Raw genomic sequence first — 15,387 nt, 5'->3', positions numbered from 1 at the left:
TTTTTGTATCACAGTGCAATTATAAAACTTGGGGGGAGAAAAATGCTATTTTGAGAATGTGGGGGGAATATCATGTCCCCCCCGTCCCCAGTGAAAGTTGTGCCCCTGTTCAAAATACTTCACCAGACAGAATAACTTAGCAACAGAGGAGCATTAGCTTATTTTAATTTTTCTAAAGCTGTGGATTGTTTCAAATCACAAGTGTGTAGGCCTATGCTTATTTGTGAATCTCGCAATTTGGGCAGGGWGCATAACAATATGTCTMGCTGATTGAGTTGCGGGTGTCAGTGAAAAGCATCTAAAATACAGGCAGTTGTTGCAAGAAAAAGCCATATCTCAGACTAGCCAATAAAAAGAAAAGATTAAGATGGGCAAAAGAACACAGACACTGGACAGAGGAACTCTGCCTAGAAGGCCAGTATCCCGGAGTCGCCTCTTTACTGTTGACTGGTGTTTTGCGGGTACTATTTCAYGAAGCTGCCAGTTGAGGACTTGTGAGGCGTCTGTTTCTCAAACTAGACAATCTAATATACTTGTCCTCTTGCTCAGTTGTGCACCGGGGCCTCCCAATCCTCTTTCTATTCTGGTTAGAGCCAGTTTGCGCTGTTCTGTGAAGAGAGTAGTACACAGTGTTGTACCAGCTCTTCAGTCTCTTTGCAATTTCTCTAGGCTTCATTTCTGAGAACAAGAATAGACTGACGAGTTTAAGAAGAAAGGTCTTTGTTTCTGGCCATTTTGAGCCTGTAATCGAATCCACAAATGCTGATGCTCCAGATAATCAACTAGTCTAAAGAAGGCCAGTTTTATTGCTTCTTTAATCAGACAACTGTTTTCATCTGTGCTAACATAATTGCAAAAGGGTTTTCTAATGATCAATTAGCCTTTTAAAATGATAAACTTGGATTAGCTAACACAACGTGCCATTGGAACACAGGAGTGATGGTTGCTGATAGTGGGCCTCTGTACGCCTATGTAGATATTCCATTAAAAAATCTGCCATTTCCAGCTACAATAGTCATTTACAACATTAACAATGTCTACACTGTATTGATCAATTTGATGTTATTTTAATGGACAAAAAATGTGCTTTTCTTTCAAAAACAAGGACATTTCTAAGTGACCCAAAACTTTTGAACGGTAGTGTATGTGTGAAGATAATGTRTCTTGAGTATCATAAAAAATGTAGCAACAAGAAGGGGAGAGGTGTGTGGCGAAGATATGGTGTGTCTTTCTCCAGAATGCACRCACTCAGCTCTCCAGAATGTGCTCAGCTGTCTCCCACCAAGTCTTGCCCATTCATTCTTTAATTGTGTGAATTGTTTATTTTGGATTAATTCTCCATTACATGTGTCACCAGTAGGTCTAGTAAATGTACCATTAATCCCTCTTCATTTGGTTACATACATTTCTGTAATGCATGTATTAATTACAGTCATTTCCCATTCTCATTCTCAGAGTTGAAAGGTTGTTTGCGACGCTCACAACCTGTGCGGTACGTGGGTAAAATACCTGGGGAAGACAAGCCAGAAAAGAATACATCATTTATTACAACCTATGTGTTGTGATAATTGCATTGTTTGCTCTATAACCTATTAGTTGATATGCATGGCCACCGTAATATATTTTGTAGGCCTAAGGCTGAGACAATAAGAGTACACAGTGGCAGAATAAATTCAACCACACCATTGTTTCATCACTAAACCGGAGAGTAACCTCTATCTGGTGAAGTTCACAAAGCATATTGTATGTAACAAACAGTTACATGACCTACAACATGGTCAAGCAAGTTAATGTTTCCAACATTTTTGGACTACTAAACAGCTATTGATTTAGGCCCACGGAGAGTTACCGCAAGTCGCAAAGAAAACAGGAGCTGCCTCCACTATTACAGCACCATTTCAACTTCAACATTTCAACATCATCATTAGTCTAAAAGATACCAAAAACTATTTTGTCCAATCAACGCAAGCTAAATATGATGTGGCTGTCCATGCTTCTGATTTGTGTGTGCGTGTGTTACTGCAAGTAGAAAAAACACGTTGACTCACCCTACTTGTAGAGAAACGTCAATGCCATCCTTCTCTCTTTCATGTTGATGAAACGCTCTATGACTCTCATAGAGTACACACTTGTATTTTTTGTTGTCCTAGGCTACCTGGCTAAAATGCTTGCTCACTAGCCTAACTTCCTTTCATGGGCAACGTTAGCTAGTTAACATTAGCCTTCTACATCTAGCTACATATTGAACTTCCATCCTCTCAATCCAGGGGTACAATGTCTGAATATATGGTTGGATCAGAATTGCCATTATAATCATTGGCACACTTAATCATGGCACACTTCAGAATCATTTTGGTAGCTCATGTTGACCAGTAGTGTGTGCCACAGAAAGTATTTGACTCTAGCCACAAAATTAAGGATATTAGAAGGGGGGGATTTTGGCAGGCAAGAAAACCAGCGTATTTCCTGTGCTCTAGTTGTTGTTTTTCCTAGTCTTCCCAGTTCTGACCTTTCTGCCTGTCTTGACCCTGATCCTGCCTGCCGTCCTGTACCTGCCGGACTCTGATTTGGATTACTACCCTTTGCCTGCCTTGACTTACCTTTTTCCTGCCCCGTGTACTATTATAAACTCTGAGACTCGTACTATCCACCTCCTGTGTCTGCATCTGGGTCTTAGTCTGGTTTTCGATTCTCTGTTGTACGGGAGAGAGGCTGCTTGGAAGCCACTCCTGCTTCCTCAAGACTCCCGTAGTGTGGCAGACTATGCGGTTGATTTCCGCACGTTGACCGCCKAGAGTGCCTGGGACCCGGAATCCCTGTTCGACACGTTCCTTCACKGATTATCGGAGGAGGTTAAAGACGAGCTTGCCACCCGGGAGTTTCCCCCGGATCTCGACTGACTCATCGCCTTAACCATTCTGATTGATGGGCGGCTACGGGAACGTAGGAGGGAGAGGTCTGATTCCGGTCCCACTCGCTCGCCGAAGGATCGCTGGAAGTCCCCGGGGTCTACGTGACGGAGAGAATCTGAGGTTCAACCCCTCTCCATTCCCRTAGATGTCAGAGCACTGGATGGGCGCTCTATAGGCAGAGTCACCCACAATACGGTTCCTATCAASCTGCRAGTGTCAGGGAACCACAGTGAGTCTATGCAGTTTATGCTCATCAAGTCACCTCAGGTWCTCGTGGTGTTGGGGTTTTCATGGCTCCAGCGACACAATCCTTTTATCGACTGGACTGCTGGTGTATCATGGTCTGGAGCCCGTTCTGCCACTCTCATTGCCTGAAATCATTGCAGCCTGCTCCGGGACGTCTCCTGTGGGCTTGGAAGAAGCCACAGACCTCTTCGCCATTACCAGGATCTCTGGGAGGTTTTTAGCAAGGCCTGTGCCACTTTGCTTCCTCCGCATCGACCCTACAACTGCGGGATCGGCCTTCTCCCGGGCCCTACTCCACCCCTTGGGGCGGCTGTATTCTCTGTTGCGTCCGGAGACCAAGGCGATGGAAACGTACATCGAGGACTCGCTGGATGCAGGGTGTATCCGTCCTTCTCTGCACCCCACACTGGCGCAGGGTTCTTCTTTGTGGCGAAGAAGGACAAAACCCTGCATCCGTGTATCGACTACTGGGGCCTCACTTATCGCCTCAGCTTTCAAGCCACTACCTGAGTCCTGATAGTTTTGGAGGATGAAAAACAGGTGCAAGGTTTGTAACTGAAGCAAATGCTTAGGGACAGTTAGAAAATTACTGGGGTTGTCCAAAATAGGGGAGGGTCCCTCTAAACTTTGCGCGTGTGCGCACGCAATAGCCCCGTGACTGCCACGCAGCTCCCGAGACCACCACGCAGCTCCCCGAGACCGCCACGCAGCTCCCGGGACTGCCACGCAGCCCCGGGACCGCCACGCAGCTCTCCGAGACCACACGCAGCTCCCCGGGACTGCCACGCAGCTCCCCGGGACCGCCATGCAGCTCTCCGAGACCACCACGCAGCTCCCCGGGACTGCCATGCAGCTCCCCGAGACCGCCACGCAGCTCTCCGAGACCACCACGCAGCCTCCGAGGCCGCCACGCAGCTCTCTGAGACAGCCATGCAGCTGCCCAGGACCGCCATGCAGCTCCCCAGGACCGCCACGCAGCTCCAGGACCGCCACGCAGCTCTCGGAGACCGCCACGCAGCTCCCCAGGACCGCCACGCAGCTCCCCAGGACCACAACGCAGCTCTCGGAGACCGCCACGCAGCTCCCCAGGACCACCACACAGCTCTCAGGAGAACCGCCACGCAGCTCCCCAAGACCGCCATGCAGCTCCCCAAGACCGCCACGCAGCTCTCCGAGGCTGCCACGCAGCTCTCCGAGACTGCCACGCAGCTCTCCGAGACTGCCACGCAGCTCCCCAAGACCGCCACGCAGCTCCCCAGGACCACCACGCAGCTCTCGGAGACCGCCACGCAGCTCCCCAAGACCGCCACGCAGCTCCCCGGGACCACCACGCATTGACCACTGTTAAAAGACCAGTGCTGATTTAGCAGTGTCAGCACCCATTTTCTAGGAGTGTGTTGTACTTGCTCAACACCCCCTTATTTTCTCAACATGTAGTGGTACCTCCGAGTCACCCCACTTGTATCAGCCACTTGTATCAGTACCTCCGAGTCACCCCACAGTCCGCCATTCCCCATGCACCTCACTGAACCCTCCTCCTCACTGAACCGTGCACAGGTCTTCAGAGTGAGATCATGGTCAGAATGGAATGGCCTTGCTGGACTATTCCTTATGTTAATTGTGTTTGATCTGTGTTTTAGTGCACGCATCTAATTGTAAGTACTATCCGACATGTCTTTTGGGTTTTAGTTGGGTGTTGCTAAGGCAGTAGAATATGTACCATGTTTGTAATGTTATAAGGTATTTTCTCATGGTCAGAAAGGAATGAACTTGCTGGACTTTTCCTTATGTTAATTGTGTTTGACCTGTGTTTTAGTGCGTGCATCTTATTTTAAGTACTGTCCGACATGTCATTGGGGTTTTAGTTGGGKGTTGCTAAGGCAGTAGAGTATTTACCATGTTTATAAAGTATTTTCCTTCCATGTGCTTCATGCTATTTCTAACCAACTAGCCTAGGTGCTAGCCAGTCATGCTAGCTCGTTATGCTGTGTACCACATGCTTCGTTTAGGATAGCCTATCATATAAATTATGCTCATACTTTCTGGTTAAGTTAATRGCTGTGTTTATGGACATTTAGAGTCTTTATGAAGCTTCATGCTACCGTGTACTGTGTGKAGCCTTATGATGTATGCATGTAGCCTAATTTAGCCTGTGCAGACCTTAGTTACGTTGCAGTCATGTTTCAGTTGTTATATGCTTACCAGTAATTGGGCCTTTGAATTCTACTATCTGTGTATTTGTCTGTAAGCCTGTACTTACTGCTATTATTTTATTCTCTTTCCATAGAACCACTTTTATACACTCTCACTTTCTGTGAGCTATCATTACAGAAGAGTGTGGTGTGTTGAGCCCAATATCTGYAATAAGCCTGTTCTGAAGACATCTGACTTGTTGTTGCCGAACAGACCTTTGGTGGCTGAACATTATCCATTGACACCTAATAGCTCTCCCATTCTACGTGGTCCTCCCAGATCAGCCCCTTTAGTATTTGTCATTGTCCTTCGCTTGMCGGATATTATAAGCTACCACAGCCCAAGATGTCTCAGAGTTACRCAGAGTCAAGGCGTTGGTCACCATCCACCTCATCCCGGTCTCCTCTCCCTGAACGAAGACAAGCAAACAAGCCTGAAGACACGGCATGTCACTCCCACTGCACTAAACGCAGTGACCGTTGGGACGATCGGTGGTATGCTATCAGGGAGAGGTTCTAGATCCTCCGTCGCAGCACAGCTCTCCTCTCTGATCTGATGCTACTTGATGCTACTTGAGGCCAAGAAGGAGCTCAAACAGATGGTGCATAGGATAAGAGACTACACTAGCCAAACCATGCCCACAACCAACTGAATCTCCAGTGCCACAGGCTCGTACCAGCACACCACGGAGGGTCAGTGAGAAGATGCGGGGAAGGGACGGCTGTATCTACGACGAGGAGAAGATCACCACCATTGGTCACCAAAAGGGATGTCCATCCTGACCAAATGGAGGCTGACCAGTCCTCATGTCACCTTTCTCATGCACCTTCTCGATCACTGCCAGTTGCTATGRCTCATATTGAAGGGGTTGCTGCAGATTTACCGGCCTGCAGCTCCACACCACTCTCATCAGTATAAAGTTGCTCATCAGCGCTTTCATAAGCATAAGCCCTCGATGACGCCCTCACCTTCAGCATCAGTCGCCATCAGCCCCGGTCTCGGATCCAACCTCTGCTGTGGAGTCCCTCAGTGTTGCTAGAGCCTTCTCCAGGGCCAGAAGAGCTACCAGAGCTCATCCTGGGGCAGCACCCCACGACTGTGCTCCAGCCAACCGCAGCCATGCAGATCCAGCTTGCTCCGACCATGGAGCTCAAGTTAGTAGTGGGGCCTACTACACCCGCTCCTGCCATGGAGCCTCAGCCTTCTCCAGGGCCAGAGGAGCTAGTCCCCCATGTCAGCGACAGGAGAGCTTACCCTGGGGGAGCACCTTACCACTGTTCTCCAGCTGACACCCACTGTGGAGTCCATCACAGTGGTTCTACAGCCCTTCCAGGGATGGAGGAGCTACCACAGCTCACCTTGAGAGAACACCCTACTCCAGCCAACATATCAGAATGTCAGTCGGACCCTGCCTGGTGGGATTGACCTCATCTTACCTTCCAAGTCCAGCTTGCCACCATCCAGTGGTGTCTCCCTACCTCCACATGGACAGCTCAGGCTGGCCCGACTGTCAGCCCCTGCCTGTGGGACTTGCCTGTCACCACCTTGGGGGTCTCTGCTGGCCACTCATGCTAGTACCCTGCTAACTCCAGTGTCCAGAATCTCGCTACCTCCAGACCCTCTAGATCTTGCCTTGGGAGACCCTCCTGACGTCCCATTGGGGTAACCTACTGATGTCCCATTGGGGGACCCTCCTATCCATGGTGTTCAGTGTCCTGTCATAGGAGACACCTCATCCTCTGCCTTACTACATCCTCAGTCTATAGCTCCTATAGCCCCAGTAGGTCCAGAGCATCTTAGCTCTCAGTTCCCTGATTTCCTTGATCACCCAGTGCTTTCACAGTTTCCTGCTATGCTAGGCCCACTGTATCCCAGAAAGCCCAGAGTTTTCTGTCCTGACAGGCCTAACATCCCCTAGCTCACAGTCTGTAGCCCAGTCAGGCCCTAAGTCACTAGCTCAGTCAGGCCCAAAGTTATTAGCTCTGGGCACTCAGTCAGTTTCTCCTMGACCAGCTGTCCAGCTCTCTCCAATCGTTGGGTATATTTTATCCCTCTCTATCAGGCGAGCCGCTGTCTTCTGTCCTCCTGAGATATCCACCCGTTGCTGCTGTGAGGATCCAGCTGATCTCAGCTCCTGTCCCTGGGCCCTCTCCTGCTGCTGACGTGGGGGTCGGCCGTCTGCTGTCCTGAGATCACTGTCCGTTGCTTCTGTGGAGATCCAGCTGACATCAGCTCCAATCKTGGATCCCTCACCTATCATCACTGCGGGGGCCCAGCTGAGCCCTCCCACTGTGGCCTGGCTTCCTGATCTGGGGCCTTCGTCTAATTGTCCTGCTGCGGCCTGTCCTCCTGATCCAAGGTCCTCACCTGGTCCCCCTGCCTGTGTCCGGCCTTTCCGGTGGCTGCCACCCGTTGCTGCTTTGTGGGTCCAGCCACCAAAGTATCCAGTCCCAGTGTTCTTGTTGAGCTCTACTGCTGCAGCTATGCAGTCTCCAGTCCTTAGATCCTTGTCAAGCTCTGCCGCTGGGTCTCACCTGTCCTCACTGCCGAGGTCCTCTTTTTGTCTTTTTCTGGGCAGAKGGGGTGGCCGCCATCGGATCCACCTCTGCATGCTGATGGCTCACCTTTTTCAGAACTGCAAAGCTTGCAGTGGTTTCGGCCTCGTCTCACAGCCAGGTTGTGACCTCAAGCACCTACTTGATGGGGTGGCCAGATGCACCAAAGAACAAACCCTGTTTGGRCCAGACGCATATTGTCTACTTTTTTGACGGRGTGGCCAGACACTCASAAAGACTGGACTTTTCCTTGTCTGGCTCCTTCACAGCTCTTCTTCCCTGTCCAGGCAGATGAACACACAGTAGTGGCCTWRTATTCAGTTGTACAACTGACTATGTATCCCCCTTTTCGTTATGTCATCCCCTTTAAAATAGAGCCTTTTGTTTAGAGTTCACATTTACACAGTAGATGTGGGGGTGGCTCTGCCAGGTCTGATTTAGCAGTTTCAGCACCCCTKTTCTAGTAGTTTGTTGTACTTGCCCAACACCCCCTTATTTTCTCACCATAGTAGTACCTCCAAGTCACCCCACTTGTATCAGCYRATCACAGTCCACCATTCCCCGAGCACTAGAAGCCTTTACGGGTCCAAAAAGTTGGATCCGTTCCGAAATGGACCTGGGGCTTTCCCATCCGTACCGATATGCATAAATACCTTTTTTTATATAGAGACGCGTTACGAACAGACCTGAGGACAACTAGACCCGTTCCATATAGACCTGGTCGGATCCAGACCTGGTCCAATCCRAGTTAGAGATGCAGCAGAAAAGTCCATTTCTAAGCTATTTTAATAACCGAAACTGATAAAACGTGARGGAGAGGAGGTAGAGAGAGGTAACACTCWACAGGGGCCGTGCTGTGTGTGCAAGCTACTGTGAGTGTGAGTGACTGACACAGGGAACAGGGAGGGAGGGAGAGACGAGAGACCGCAAACAACCAAGCCGACTCGCGCTACAGTAGACTAATAACTGCCATAACTAGGTTATTTATCATCCAATATGATTTACGTAGTACCTGTCTTGACTGCATCAAACCGGGAGAAGCTAGTTAAGCAAGCTAGCTTGTCTAATTGAAGCTGCATGCACTTTATCATCCTACACAGGTACAAACAACAACAACTCCATTCAGGTGGCTCGTCCATTAGGGCGTTAGAGGCAGCGCCCCACTTGTGATTGGTTAAAAAAACTTTAAAAAACGAGACTACAGTATCTATCAAGCACAGATGGCGCTAAAGCAAAAAGCTMATTGTAATTAACTTGTAAATAAATCATTATAACAGTCATAGGAGCCTTGGACCTGATAAACCGGACAACTACATCCAACAACAGTCGAAGGACAGATGGAGTACACTAGCTAGAMCTTTCTCAGCGCGGATCTGGAAGGACAAAAAAGAATGGCTAATTTTATTGTGTCCCCCTGTTTAACAAAGCATGATCAGGGTGTATCACAAAGCATGATCAAATTAATTAGCCAGCTACTGCAATTTTGAGAAACATTGAGAAATAGTTTGGTCGATTTTTGGTCAAATTAACCAGTTATCTACCTTTTGATAGGCAGCTAGCTAGCTAGTCAGCTCCCATGCCAACTTCTAAAGTCATATCTGACTAACTCGGAAATATAAAGTTATTTCAGAATGAACATTAACTGTCTAGCACATCATGCTTTGTGACATCATGTTAGTTAATATCCCCAGTTAGATAATGCGTTTTCACTTATTGCATCTGTATGCTTGTTGCGTTCTCCCTGGTGCACTCGTTTCGGGAGCTGTCTGCTCGTTCTCAATAGTATAATCTAATCTGTTTAAAACAGTGGCAACATGTGCAGCAGTGGTCATTCAGTTTTTGACATGAGAAGTGAAATAGGTGTATTTATGCTGTTGTTCAAATGCACAGATCGCTTTATGTATCTTCTCAAAGAAACTACCGGTAGTTCTAAAACTTGGCATCATATATCTGTCATGCTGCTTTGTTAACAACTCCAACCATCTCGCGCCCCGGGTATTCAGCCAATCGCTGGACTTATTACTCATGTTTATTGTATTTGACCTGTGTTTTAGTGTGTGCATCAAATTGTAAGTACTGTCCGACATGTCAATGGGGTTTTAGTGCCCGTTCTACATGGTCCTCCCGGATCAGCCCATTAGTATTTGTCAACCACAAAATCAACAATTTGCAATAGGCCATCTCAGTCTCCGGACTTGAACCTCAAAGATCCCTCCCAATGTGTTCTCCAATCTCATAGAGACTTAAAGCATTTTTTMAATCTTTTTTTTTCAATGGACATTTCTTTGTATATGTCCATAAAAATTATGCCAACTGATTCATGATTTCAACTAGCTGAGAAACGCTGCCTGCCTGTCTGTCTCGTCCCGACTCCCGACATGTTCATTACTATGGGACAGCTGCAGATCGAATTTGAATATTGAAACAATGTTGCAAATGTTAGAGGGACAGATAGCAAGGTTTATGCAAATCTCCACTGTTGAAAAACGAAATGTTATTCTAAAAGAAATGTGAGATAATGTCTAGATGCTTTTTATTGTGGAGATCAAGTTTATAAATTGCCTSGTTGGGCTGATGAGACAGTGGGTTGCGCAGTCAGATGGAACAGAGTAAATAGGCTTTTTAACGTCAGATTTAGCCGGTGGTAATTTGTTGGATTGACACCGGCTGGAATGAGGTTTTAACCAATCAGCATTCTGCATTAGACCCACCCGTTGTATAAATAGGGGATAGACACTGGTTAGATAGCAACTGAATGGCCTTCCATGTGAGTATCACGCTGCAAGGGAGGCTCACAATGACTGATTTCACACAGCCAGGTATACCACAGACAATATGAGCCCCCAACCTAGGGCTGGGTAATCTGATCTGGAATAATGCAATAATTTGTCATATCCAATGGTAGAGGCTCTAATGGTAGCCTACAATATAGCTGTGGCTCTCTGTCTCTGTAAGTGGATTCCTCTTTTCCTAGTGTTGCGAGCTGTTGGACAGATCCCCACTGGGTGTGTGGTTTTACGCAGACTGTTTGTACTCCTCTGTGAGCCGTTCCTCGGACGTCAGATCACAGCTGCCCACACACACGTACACACATCAACACATGGCCAGTCCTCTACACATACACGCATGCACACACACGCATGCACAGTCACACACACATGAATGCACACACTACCTGAGGGACAGATCTCCACCCCCACAGACCCTGCGTCCGACAGTATAGGTTTAATGAGGGCTCGGCCATCTGTGTGTGTGTATTTGCATACAGTACCAGTCAAAAGTCTGGACACCTACTCATTCAAGGGTTTTTCTTTGTTTTTTCTACATTTTTCTAAATTTTCTACATTGTAGAATAATAGTGAAGACATCAAAACCATGAAATAAAAATATGATACTGAGCTGTTTCTTTTCATGGCATGTATTGTCTCTTCGTGGCAATGTAGTACAACTACATTCAAACGCTGCAAATAAATGCAAATGAGGTCCGAGTCAACTAAGACAGGTGACAAATCCCAAAYAGTGAAGATACAATCCTAAAATAAATGTTTTTAAATACAGAATGAACCCATGTTAAAAAATAACACTGGTTCAAGTATATTACTTGCCACAGTAATGGTGTGGTGTCACATATTCATCCCCACATAATTCCCTCAAATGTCATACCTTCAGTTATAGGTTTTCTGCATTATACACCATTTTAGCAATGTCAGAACAATTACATTTTCCTGCATCCTCCCCTGAAGCTGGGGTTGTATATGATTCGACTATACATCCTCCCCTGAAGCTGGGTTGTATATGATTCCACTATACATCCTCCCCTGAAGCTGGGGTTGTATATGATTCCAACTATACATCCTCCCCTGAAGCTGGGGTTGTATATGATTCCACTATATTGGACTGTCCTCTTTAATTATTCAAAGTCAAAATTGAAAGACATGTTTTCTACTCAGGAGTCAAAAGGTGATAGTGTCAATGTAATGGAAAACTGTAAATTATACGTTCATTTTGGGTATTAACAACAATAAAATAAACATTTTAGTGCAGCGTATTTACTGTAAATTAGGATGCATTGTTCGGTAAATGTGGGCGGGGGAAGAATTTTCTAATGGTATTGTAATTCCACCCCACAGAATACGGTWCCATGSCGTATCTTTGGAGCGCCAAAAACCTTTTGACCACTAGTGGGTGCATGGTATTGTTGTTTGTGGCTCATTAACATATTTTGAGACGTGCCTTTTAAGAGGCTATATTTGTTGCTTTGTGAGTGAGAATGCTGTACCAATTTAACTCCTATGTGGTTATAGTGCCCCATCAATTTGTATAGGGGACAGATTGGTGTCGCAGCAAGTCTGAAACATTTTACCATGTCCTTTTGGTCTGTTTTGCCCTGTAGTTGCTGCCAGTTTGGAAGCCTTTGTTAAAGGTCATGAACAGTCAAAATGAAATTGGATGACATTTGGATGAAACCAGATCAAAATATGRTGACCAAAGTATGAAAAACTACTGTTGCTTCTACATGAATAAAGTTTGATYMWAAAGTTACTGGTTCCCTCCACCATGTCAAACACTTGGATTCAGGAGCAGGATTATTAACGGGATAGAATGACATCACAGTAACTTTCATTCTAATACACCCTTGCTAACGTGATATTAAGGGTGGCAGGTAGCCTAGTGGTTAACACGTTGGGCCAGTCTCTGTAAAGGTTGCTAGATCGAATCTCCAAGCTGACAAGGTATAAATCAGTTAACCCACTGTTCCTTGGCCGTCATTGTAAATAAGAATTTGTCCCTAACTGACTTGCCAAGTTGAATAAAGGTCAAAATAGATATTCTCTTACCTAATTTTAAATAAGGACCGCCTTGTAGCCAATTTCTTACATTTTTCTAAATTTTCTACATTGTAGAATAATAGTGAAGACATCAAAACCATGAAATAAAAATATGATTACTGAGCTGTTTCTTTTCATGGCATGTATTGTCTCTTCGTGGCAATGTGTACAACTACATTCAAACGCTGCAAATAAATGCAAATGGGTCGAGTCAACTAAGACAGGTGACAAATCCCAAAAGTGAAGATACAATCTAAAATAAATGTTTTTAAATACAGAATGAACCCATGTTAAAAAATAACACTGGTTCAAGTATATTACTTGCCACAGTAATGGGTGTGGTGACATATTCATCCCACATAATTCCCTCAAATGTCATACCTTCAGTTATAGGTTTTCTGCATTATACACCATTTTAGCAATGTCAGAACAATTACATTTTCCTGCATCCTCCCCTGAAGCTGGGGTTGTATATGATTTCCACTATACATCCTCCCCTGAAGCTGGGGTTGTATATGATTCCACTATAATCCCCCTGAAGCTGGGTTGTATATGATTCCACTATACATCCTCCCCTGAAGCTGGGGTTGTATATGATTCCACTATACATTCCTCCCTGAAGCTGGGGTTGTATATGATTCCACTATACATCCTCCCCTGAAGCTGGGTTGATATGATTCCACTATATTGGACTGTCCTCTTTAATTATTCAAAGTCAAAATTGAAAGACATTTTTCTACTCAGGAGTCAAAAGGTGATAGTGTCAATGTAATGGAAAACTGTAAATTATACGTTCATTTTGGGTATTAACAACAATAAAATAAACATTTTAGTGCAGCGTATTACTGTAAATTAGGATGCATTGTTCGTAAATGTGGGCGGGGGAAGAATTTTCTAATGGTATTGTAATTCACCCCACAGAATACGGTTCCATGGCGTATCTTTGGAGCGCCAAAAACTTTTGACCACTAGTGGGTGCATGTATGTTGTTTGTGGCTCATTAACATATTTTGAGACGTGCCTTTTTTAAGAGGCTATATTTGTTGCTTTGTGAGTGAGAATGCTGTACCCAATTTAACTCCTATGTGGTTATAGTGCCCATCAATTTGTATAGGGGACAGATTGGTGTCGCAGCAAGTCTAAACATTTTACCATGTCCTTTTGGTCTGTTTGGCCTGTATGTGCTGCCAGTTTGGAAGCCTTTGTTAAAGGTCATGAACAGTCAAATGAAATTGGATGCATTTGGATGAAACCAGATCAAAATATGGATGACCAAAGTATGAAAAACTACTGTGCTTTCTACATGAATAAAGTTTGATTCAAAAGTTACTGGTTCCCTCACCCATGTCAAACACTTGGATTCAGGAGCAGGATTATTAACGGGATAGAATGACATCACAGTAACTTTCATTCTAATACACCTTGCTAACTGATATTAAGGGTGGCAGGTAGCCTAGTGGTTTAACACGTTGGGCCAGTCTCTGTAAAGTTGCTAGATCGAATCTCCAAGCTGACAAGGTATAAATCAGTTAACCCACTGTTCCTTGGCCGTCATTGTAAAATAAGAATTTGTCCCTAAACTGACTTGCCAAGTTGAATAAAGGTCAAAATAGATATTCTCTTACCTAATTTTAAATAAGGACCGCCTTGTAGCCAACATCAGAGAAGGCGTGTTTGTGGAGGGGTGTGGTTTATGTACTAGATAGCTAGTCTACTGGTGCCACATTTGACTGTAGGTGTCAGCAAATATAATTGAAAGTTTACACTATCCATCAATGGCAAATTACTTATATGTCCCCTTTCATCTGTGTCTGGTGTTAGCTAGTTACTGACTGCTAGGTCTTCAGCCAATGTGGAACAAAAAGGGGGAAGGGTGTTTCAAAACTCTGACGCAGTTGGTCATGTCAACACACCCGTCATTTCTGCCGTGAACAAGAGACATGCCAAAATGGGAGTTGTATAAAAAAATCGACTCATTTGGTGCAATGTCAATGTTGTTTGAGTTGCTTTGTGTATCACCAAAATTTGCTTGAGATTATGTTACTGCAACACTGCATCCAAGCTTCTGACATGGGCGTTTCAAATAGCTGTCAGTCAAGGTGAGCTCATGAATATTAAGCTCCCCGCCACTCGGCATGTATTTTCAAAATTCCTGGAAAGTTAGCAGTGAGATAAAAATGTATTTTTCTACAATTTTGAGGAATTCTATCCCAAAACATAATATGGTGATATTTTAGTCACTCAAAAGGCTTTTTTACATGGGAATCAAAATGATGTTCAGGACATTTTAAGATTTAACTTTGTTGCAGTGTTCCCAATTTTACTCTTAAAGTGTTCAAATTGAATCCAGCCAGAATGAGGCTATCCAACAGCCAGATTTTGTATTTGCCCACAACCTGCATTCAAATCAATCAAACTAATCAAATCAAAATGTATTTGTCACATACACATGGTTAGCAGATGTTAATGCGAGTGTAGCGAAATGCTTGTGCTTCTAGTTCCGACAATGCATAATAACCAACAAGTAATCTAACCTAACAATTCCACAACTACTACCTTATACACACAAGTGTAAAGGGATAAAGAATGTACATAAAGATATATGAATGAGTGATGGTACAGAACGGCATAGACAAGATGCAGTAGATGGTA

The sequence above is a fragment of the Salvelinus sp. IW2-2015 genome, linkage group LG32 (assembly GCF_002910315.2).
Source record: "Salvelinus sp. IW2-2015 linkage group LG32, ASM291031v2, whole genome shotgun sequence".
Classification (NCBI taxonomy): Eukaryota; Metazoa; Chordata; class Actinopteri; order Salmoniformes; family Salmonidae; genus Salvelinus; species Salvelinus sp. IW2-2015.
Note: the sequence above shows the minus strand (reverse complement) of the source record.